The following is a 9,564-nucleotide window of genomic DNA, read 5'->3' on the forward strand; positions in this document are numbered from 1 at the left end:
TGCCACAACATATACTCAAATCATAGTCCCCTTCTCAGAAACTGTTGCCAGACTCATGGGCATCTACCTGTTGATCAATTACAAAGAGGAAAAAGATATCAGTGAAAAGACATATACATATATTCAGATTACTAGGGTTGAGATAAGCCCCCAAAGTTGACTGAAAACTGTAGGAAAACAAATCTGGTCTCGGAAGTTATTCCTATTATGTTCTACAGTCCAGAAAAAAAGAGGTTCACATAATGTTTTTTCCCACGTATATAAATTAAAGACTGTCCATGCCACCACAGTTGCATGACCATTGCCTTTTCTTTTTTATGCCTTGAAAAGGCAGAAAGAGATCCAAAATAATCAATGAGTACTTGGTTTTTACAGTGATATCTCTCAAGAAAGATCCAGCACTTGGATAACTGTAAATCCGTAGATGCAATGATGTTTACTCGGCTGTACAAATGATACAGAAGCAACTAAACCTTTTGGAAGTTACCTGACATATCAATTCAGGATCTGATGCTTTATACACTACAGTGGATCCCTTGGATTCACGAACTGTAAATCCGTAGATGAAGTGAACTTTACAAGGCTCGCATGAAACTACAATCAAAAAGGTCATTTTAATATATCACCTAGCAGACCCTAGGAATTCCAAATCAAACAAGTACATGTTACAAAAACAAGGCTATTCTATAATAGAACAAATGTTTGTAAGTGAAGCAAATACATGTTTGCTCATCATAAAACTTGAAGAATAAATTAGCATTGATGATTACTTACAACAAGGTTCTTACCTGCAACATCCATATATGATCTAAATAGTTGACACTGGATGAACTGAGAGAAGGATTTTTCATGACGGGAAAGTATATCAGTTGCACAAGGTTCCTGCAATTTCCATATCGGCAAATATTTCTGTAAAACACCAAAAAACAGAAAGTAAGATATATCTAGAATCTTTAAATGTGAAGCATTTAATTCTGCACCGAGCTACTAACATAGACAGGATCCCCAACAAACCAAACACATCAGCAACCCATTAACGGCAATACTGTAATACACATCAATTCATTGAGGCTATATGCGGGGAGAGCATGGACACTAACCATCTAACGATGACAGTTACATGGCTGGCGATGGTGTATCCTTCACCGGATCAGAAGGCACAAGAAGAGACAGGAGACAGTTAGGCGGGTTCAGCTAATATCAATTATAAAGTGCAAGTTTTAGTAACAACTAACAAAGCTCCAGATCATACATGAAAGTGCCAGATGACTAACTGCTAGTATTAGCTAACAAGGTGCCAAAATTCCCACCATTCAGGGAAGTGCTCCTTTTCACATTAGGTGCTAGAAATCACTGTCGTTTTGACATATAGTTCATACATACACTAATTACATAGTATTAATACAAAGTGCCAACAACAGCCATGCTAAAATCCCGTTGAATGTTCATAGGAAAGTTCTATAAGCATATGAAAGATCCAATTTGATCAAAATTTCTACTAGACTACCACTGTTACAATTTATTTAACACAATGGCCGCCACTTCATACACAAGTGAGGGAGGGAGAGATGGAAACAGGGGACGGGGAGCAGCACAGCCTCACCAGATCGGAGAGAGGCAAGTCGCATGCAGAGGACGCAAATCACGGGGAGCAGCACAGCATCGAGCAGCCCGAAGTCCAGGGGGAAGCGATGCCAGCCAGGCGGACGAACGGCACCTCTTCCTCCTCGGGTTGGTGGTGTCCTGGCGAGGGCGACCTCCACTCCACGTATGGATGTAGAGACGGCGGTCTCGGCATGTTTTCAACCACCGTGTGGGGCCCTTGGAAGAGATCTCACAGTTTTTCTGGTAGATTGATAGGAGAAGAGGATGGGGAACAGAGGAACGAGAGAGAGTTCAGAGAACGAGAGAGAGAGAGAGAGATTCAGGCTTTTCTTTCTATTTCTCTTTTCATGACCAAATCTGAATACAAGCTGGGACTAAGTAGTCCACACACACACACACACGCCACACGCACCTAACCAGGCCCACTCAAGTCACACTTGCACGGTGCTAACCTGACCGGTGGACCCTGGGTCCACCTGTCTGTCGTCCGTCGACACCAACAGTGGTGGGGACGTGACACTTTCCCTCCCTTGAGATGCAGGCTCCTCCCAGATTGAAGCCTCCGGAAAACGAGCTCGAAGAACATAATAATCTTCCCAGCTTGCATGATCTGCAGCAATGCCGTGCCAATGAACTATGATTTGAGGAATTGCTGAGTTACCTTTCTTTACCATCCGTCGTTCAAGAATTGCTTCGGGCTGCAATGTAGCAACAGACAAATCTGGAGGCTCAGGCAAGTCTGCAAACACTGGAGAGTAGTTTACAGTAAATGGCTTCAATTGGGAAACATGAAAAACAGGATGTATAAGACTGGCACCCGGAAGATCCAAACGATAAGCAGCAGCACCAATTCTTCCAGTGACACGAAATGGACCAAAGAACTTTTATGCAAGCTAGTGGCAGGGGCGGTTGACCAGCGAAGATTGTGCATATGGCTGGAGCTTGAGCAGAACTTCCTCACCAACAGCAAATTCCCTATCCATACGATGCTTATCAGCCCGTGACTTGATTCTCTGCTGAGCACGCAGGAGATGGTCACGTAACAGAGCCAAAAAATCTTCACGATTTGCTGCTAGCTCTGCCAGGGAAGAAGGTAATTCTCCAGTGTCAATCGGCATAGTACCAAATTTAGGATCAATGCCATATAAAGCCTTAAAAGGAGTGTTGCCAAGTGATGTGTGGTAAGAGGAATTGTACCAAAACTCTGCCATTGGTAACCAGCGTTTCCACCTTGTCGGGCTGTCATGAACGGCACAACGTAGATACTGTTCTAAACACTGGTTAACACGCTCTGATTGCCCGTCCGTTTGAGGATGATAGGCAGTAGAGTAGCATAACTTGGTGCCTATCTCCTTGAAGAGCTTCCTTCAAAAAAAACTGGTAAACACCTTATCTCGGTCGGAAACAATCGATGCCGGAACTCCATGAAGGCGAACTACATTATCAATGAAAACTGTGGCTACGGACTGAGCTTTATAGGGGTGTTTCAGAGGAAAGAAGTGAGCGTATTTAGTGAGTCGATCGACCACCACTAGGATTACCTCAAATCCTTCTAATTTCGAAAGCCCATCTATGAAATCCATGGTAATGTCCTTCCAAGGGCGCGTAGGCACTGGCAAAGGCTGCAACAACCCACCTGGATGTGTGCGCTCATGTTTTGCTTGCTGACAAACTTGCCACTGCTTCACCCAGTCATAAACTTGTTGTTTCATGCCAGACCATCGGAATAATTTGGACACACGGTAATAAGTGGCCCTGACACCTGAATGACCCCCGACAGCACTTGAATGCAGAGCACTGATTAGTTTTGTTTGCAGCGCAGAATTACTACCAATCCACACACGTCCTTGATATTTAATCAGTCCTTGATCAAGTGAATAAATGTGTTCACCCGGACTATGAACTGCCAGACGAGCTAATCGGTCCAGAGCTGATTGATCAGTTTGATAGGAATTCATAATCTCCTGCATCCACATTGGTTGGCAAGTCGAGACTGATGTGATTGTGTACAAATGACCCACACGAGATAATGCATCTACGGCATTGTTCTCCGAGCCTTTGCGGTATTTAAACTGAAATTGAAGGCCCACCATCTTAGCCATGGCCTTGCGCTGAAGATCGGTAATCAGTTGTTGATCCTGTAAATGACATAGGCTTCAGTGGTCTGTAATGATAGTGAAGGGACCCCTCTGAAGGTAAGGGCGCCACTTATCAATGGCCATAATGACAGCCAAGAATTCTTTCTCATAGACAGACAACTTTTGATTGGCCATACCCAAAGCCCTGCTCAGATAAGCAATAGGATGGTTATTCTGTAAGAGTATGGCTCCAATTCCTGTGGCAGAAGCATCAATCTCGACCGTAAAAGGTTGACTGAAATCCGGTAGAGCCAATACAGGGGTACTAGTCATAGCTGTTTTCAATGTCTAAAAAGCTACAGTTGCTTGCTCTGTCCAAACAAAACCTTTCTTGGTCAGCAATTGAGTCAAAGGCTTGGCCATACTAGCATAATTTTGGACAAATTTGCGGTAGTACCCGGTCAACCCAAGGAACCCACGCAATTCGGTAGCGTTGGTAGGTTGAGGCCAATGTTCCATCGCCATAGTCTTCTCTGTGTCACATGACCCAAATATTGGATTTCAGTCTGAGCGAAAGAGCATTTGGAAATCTTCACAAACAGGCGAAGATGCTCCACATGTTCCTCCCAAGTGGTGCTGAAAACTAGAATGTTGTCTAGAAATGTGATGACATACTTGCGATTAGCTGGAGCAAAGATGCTATTCATTAAGCACTGAAATGTTGGTGGTCCATTGGTCACCCCAAATGGCATAACACGAAATTGAAAGTGTCCTGAATGTGTCTTGAACGCAGTCTTCTCCTCATCTGGTTCATGCATACGGATTTGGTGATAATTAACCTGCCCTAAGGTCCAGCTTGGACAACATTTTTGATCCTGCCAGTTCATCAAGTAATTCATTGACCATGGGTAGAGGGAATTTGTTCTTCACAGTGATGGCGTTGAGTTTGCGGTAATCCACGCAGAAATGCCAGCTATCATCTTTTTTCTTAACCAGAAGTACTGGCGATGCATACGGGCTTATACTAGGTTTCACAATCCCTTCCTGGATCATCTCTGCCACTTGTCATTCAATCTCGTCCTTTTGTTGTGGCGAGTATTGGTAAGGGAGAGAGTTTGGAGGGTTATGACCCACTTCCAACATGATTGCATGATCATATAATCTATGTGGAGGCAGTCCACTTGGAGTTTCAAACACATCTTGAAAGTCTGTTAAAACTGCACTCAGATCTTCTGGATAGGAGCCAGGCGTGCGAACAACATCACATGAAGAAGGATCAACCATGGCCATAGCCCAAATATCATTGCCAAGCAGAGCTTTGTCCAATTGTTCTACTGACATAGCTTGCAATTGCATAGTAGAAACAGGTTGCACACCTTGCAAGGAAATGATAGTATTACCATGGGCAAACTCTAATGATTTGCCCTCCCAATTGCAAATCAATGGACTGTGACACTTAAGCTAGTCCATTCCCAGCACCACATCATAGCCCCCCCGGTTGTAGCACTCTCATTGGTGTCACAAAAGTGTGACCCTGTGCCCACCAAGTCAGATTAGGGGTTTGAAACTTGGATTCCATAGTTTGACTATTTGCAACTGTAACTTTCACTTCTGGAACAGCGACCAAATCCAATGAAGCACGCTTGGCAAAATTTTCATCCACGAAACTATGACTACTGCCTGAGTCCACGAGTGCTAACATGACTTGGTTGCCCACCAATGCTCTTATGCGGATGGTTTCTGTATTGTCGGCTCCTGAAACAGCATGGGCTAAAATCTGACAGCACTCCGATGTGGTGGGTTCAGTTAGTAATTCCAAAGCTTGCACTGCATCTTCAGTTAAAATTTCACCATGCTCACCAACTTGTATAGTAAGTAGCTGCATAGGCTTCTTACATTGATGTTCCTTGCTGTACTTATCTCCACACCTGAAGCATAAACCATTAGCTTTTCTGAAATCTCGTAGCTGCCTCTCATGACCAAAATCATCCGTTGCTTTCTTTCCTGCTTGCTGAACATGTTGGATTACAACAGGCACGGTCTGTATTGGTGTATGTCTCTGGAACCGCTGTCAAGGATGTTGCAGATCGAGCTCTTCCTGGATTTTTGCCAAACAGACAGCACGAGTTACACTGGTGGGAGAATGCAAGCACACTGCTGCTCGAATGTCATCCTTGAGACCCAACACGAACTAAGAAATGAAGAATTTCAAGTTCAAGGAAGGGTCCAATGCGATCAAGTTATACATTGTGGACTCAAACTCAGTCTTGTATTCAATAACTGTACCCAGCAGTTTGAGTTGCAAAATTCTGGTCATGTGTGATTCATACTCCCCTTGGCCAAACCCCAGTGCAATCTCCGTTGCAAAATCATCCCAGGGCCACAAATGACGATGATGTTTGAACACCTGCCACCACAATGCCACATGTCCTTCCAGATATAATGTTGCTAGCGAGACCCAGTGATGTTCAGGCACGCGATACATGTTGAAATAGGTCAGTGCCTGATCCAACAACAACCTCGGATTCTCACCAGCAAATCGAGGAAAGTGATGCTTGGGTGGCTTGACATAGGATTCCTGATCTCGAGCCGCTCCAAACTCCCGACGAGGTTCTCGAACATGCTCCCGCCCCAGCCTGACTTGTTGATGCGGTTCTGGAGGTGGATCCTGACTTGGTACTTGCTCCACAGGCGAGCACTAGTAGAAAAACACCTAATAGTCCCGGTTCGTAAGGGCCTTTAGTCCCGGTTCATGAACCGGGACTAATGGGTCGTTACTAATACCTCCACCCATTAGTCCCGGTTCAAACACGAACCGGGACCAATGTGCCTCCACGTGGCCCTGTGCGCCGAGCCCAGTCAGGGGGCCTTTGGTCCCGGTTGGTGGCACCAACCGGGACCAAAAGGCATCCACGCGTCAGCATTCTAGTGGCTGGAGTTTTTTTGAAAGGAGGGGGGGTTGGGGGTTTTGGGGGGTTAATTTAGGTGTTTCATATATTGTGTTAGCTAGCTAATTAATAGAGAGAAGTGTCCTCTCTTATGTCCGTTCTTGGTCGACGCTACGTACTATATATATAAGTGATCGAGAGAACCATTGAGTACAGAAGTTCGTCATGCATACCGAGAGAAGTGATCGATCGACCTCTCCTTCTCCGAGAGATTGGTCGAACAACAAGTTTTCGTATCATGTATCCGACGCTATTGGCTACATACATGTACAATATGTATAAGATCTCTTAATTACAATCCCCTAGCAATTGAAATCAATTTCCACATGGTATTCTCCGGCTTTATTGATGACGTGGTCAAGAAAGAATCCCGCCAATTCCTCTTGAATTGCTTTCATGCGATCTGGTTCTAGGAGTTCATTTCGCATCTGCCACGTCTAATTTGAAGAAGGGGGTTAATTAATACATATATATGAATGAAACTCAACAGAAATGATGGTGTAATAAAATGAAATTGTGAATATTATTGCTTACGCACTTCATATTGTCTTTTAGAGTAGCCCCGCTTGTTTTTCAAAGTCGCGTTGTGGATGAACTCGCACATGTAGTATCCACAGAAATCATTCCCTTGTTCCTGCCACAAGCACTTTACGAGAAATAGAGGTTAATCAAACTGATAATGAAGCATTATAAATGGCATTGATGAAAGTATAGCTATAGAATCAATGGGAGATGCGCGCAACTAGCTAGCCAGTAGTACTTACTTTCGGGTATGTATATCGCAGCTCCTTCGGCAGTCCCAGATCTTCTGCGGTGAACTGTTTCCAAACCCTGCAAGACAAAGAAAATAATTATTATTACTTGAGATATCAGGAAATGAACAAAAAGTTACCGATATGGTGCGATAATGATCGATTGAACTTACTTGTTGAGCAATTCAGTCATGTCCGCATAGGTTTCGGGATCTTTCTGTCTCGAGTCTAAGACGGTTACTTGTCCCTGCTCAAGCTTAATCTCCAGAAGAACATAGTGGTACCTGCGCACGCATGCATAACTCATCAATTACATTACTATAACCTCGCTCGAGTAATAAGGGTAACCGAATATGCACACGACAGTAACACTCACTTGCCGTTGTAAGGAAAGAGTATGGTATCTTTGTTTTGATTTTTGATCAATGATCGTAGCAAGTTGTCCTCGGCCTCTTTGACGTGCTTTTAAACCAGAAATTCATCTATGATATTTGTGTTAATGAACCCAATATCATAAATTTCTTGTTTTTTGCACTCGACGATCTTCAATCTGCATAATATATTGAGGATAATTAATTATAAATACATGCAATGAAAGAGCCGAGCTATATATAGAGACTTAATGACAGAAATAGTACTTACATGCAGTAGCAAAAGACCATTAATTTATCGAGGGCCTTTTGATTGAAGAACGCGAAGAACTCATCAAATGGAACACACAACAGATCACTTGAAACGAGGTTGTGCTCCTCTTTAATGTTCAGATACAAACTATTCGTCCCCTCAGACTCTCTGCAGGTTTTCATGTACCAATTATGGAATCTTCGCATCATTGTTGTCTGAGATTTTTCATCTTTGACGAGAGGCTTCCCGTACTCGTATCTATGTTCGTCCACCTCCAAGAAATCAGGAAGTTGATTATCAGGCAGGTAATCTTCAAGATTGCCATAACCGGCCACCGTCCCCGGAGCATTAGCGACGATGTTGCCACTAGACACATTGAGCGGGGGGCACGATTGGTTTGCTTGTTTGCCAAGCTGGTCAATTTTTTTGCAGCTGCTTGTTCTCTTGACCTTAGATGTCTGACAGTACTTCCTGACCGCTCCGCTTGGAGATATGTCTGTTCAGTAATGCGCTCATAGTTGGTTCTCGGCGGAGACTTTGCCGGTTTCCTCAGGGCATCAAGAGTGCGCTTTGCTTTCACCGGATCTACCTTCTCCTCCGGAGGTGGATGCCTCTTTGCTTTCACCCCTTCAAAGAACTCCTTCACGTGGGTTCGCACGATCGTATCGTTTTCCTCCTCGGTCCTCTCGTACGGTAACTTCTCTAGAGGCTTGAGAGGTGGACCGTATCTGTATTGCCTCTCGCCTCTAGTTGTGCTGCTAGACACCGGAGCAGACGGAGCGGTTGCGGCGTCTGTCTTCTTTCGTGCTTGCTTACGAGGCGGAGGAGAAGGAGTACGACGCGCCGGAGCAGCCAGGGCGGCGGCGTGTCTCTTCAGCCCTTGCTGGCGAGGCGGAGAAGGAGGAGGCTGCTGGCTGCTCGAGAGCGCCGGCGCTGGCAGAGAAGGAGGCGGAGTGCCGCCACGCGCCGGAGAAGGAGGCGGAGTGCCGCCACGCGTGCCCTGATCGTCACTCGCCGGTGGAGGAGGCGGTGGAGGAGGCGGAGTGCCCTGACTCGCCGGAGGAGGAGGAGGAGGCGGAGGCGTCCAGTTCGAAAGGTTGATGAGCTTCTTCCGCCATAGGCATGGAGTCTTCAGAGCAGAACCCAGCCTAGTCTCCCCTTCACCGGTAGGGTGGTCAAGCAGGAGATCCTCAAATCCCTCCGTTATTTCATCCACCATCACCTTAGCATATCCTTCTAGAATCGGCCGGTAGTGATAAGTTGCTCCGGATCCAGTAGGATAAACAGAGCCAACAGCCGCCTTGACCTTCAAATTCATCCATCGCGCCATAATGTGGCAATGTTGAGACTCCGTGATAGCACCCACGGGATAGCTGGCAGGAGCCGTCAAGACATGCTCCGGCTGAAGCAGCTCAGTGGAAGCCACGCTGCTTCTCCGCTGAGATGGCGGGGTAGCTTCAGGGGAAGCTTCGGCAGGTCGTTTGCTGCGATCTGCTGCTTCTCGTTCCTCTTCTCATTCCTCTAGCCCCATTACCCTTTCGTGCAGCGCCTGCAGTT

General features: G+C 45.5%; 1 long non-coding RNA gene across 1 annotated transcript; it reads right to left on the bottom strand.

Moving 5' to 3' along the window:
- Positions 1–484: 484 nt before the first annotated feature.
- LOC123134717 (uncharacterized) lies at positions 485–1,823 on the bottom strand. The gene is made up of 4 exons (XR_006465710.1): positions 1,604–1,823; positions 1,101–1,140; positions 789–909; positions 485–594 (listed from the first exon to the last, which is right to left on the bottom strand). It is a non-coding gene; the product is annotated as an uncharacterized lncRNA (long non-coding RNA).
- Positions 1,824–9,564: the final 7,741 nt, after the last annotated feature.

This window comes from Triticum aestivum, chromosome 6B (genome assembly GCF_018294505.1).
Source record: "Triticum aestivum cultivar Chinese Spring chromosome 6B, IWGSC CS RefSeq v2.1, whole genome shotgun sequence".
Classification (NCBI taxonomy): Eukaryota; Viridiplantae; Streptophyta; class Magnoliopsida; order Poales; family Poaceae; genus Triticum; species Triticum aestivum.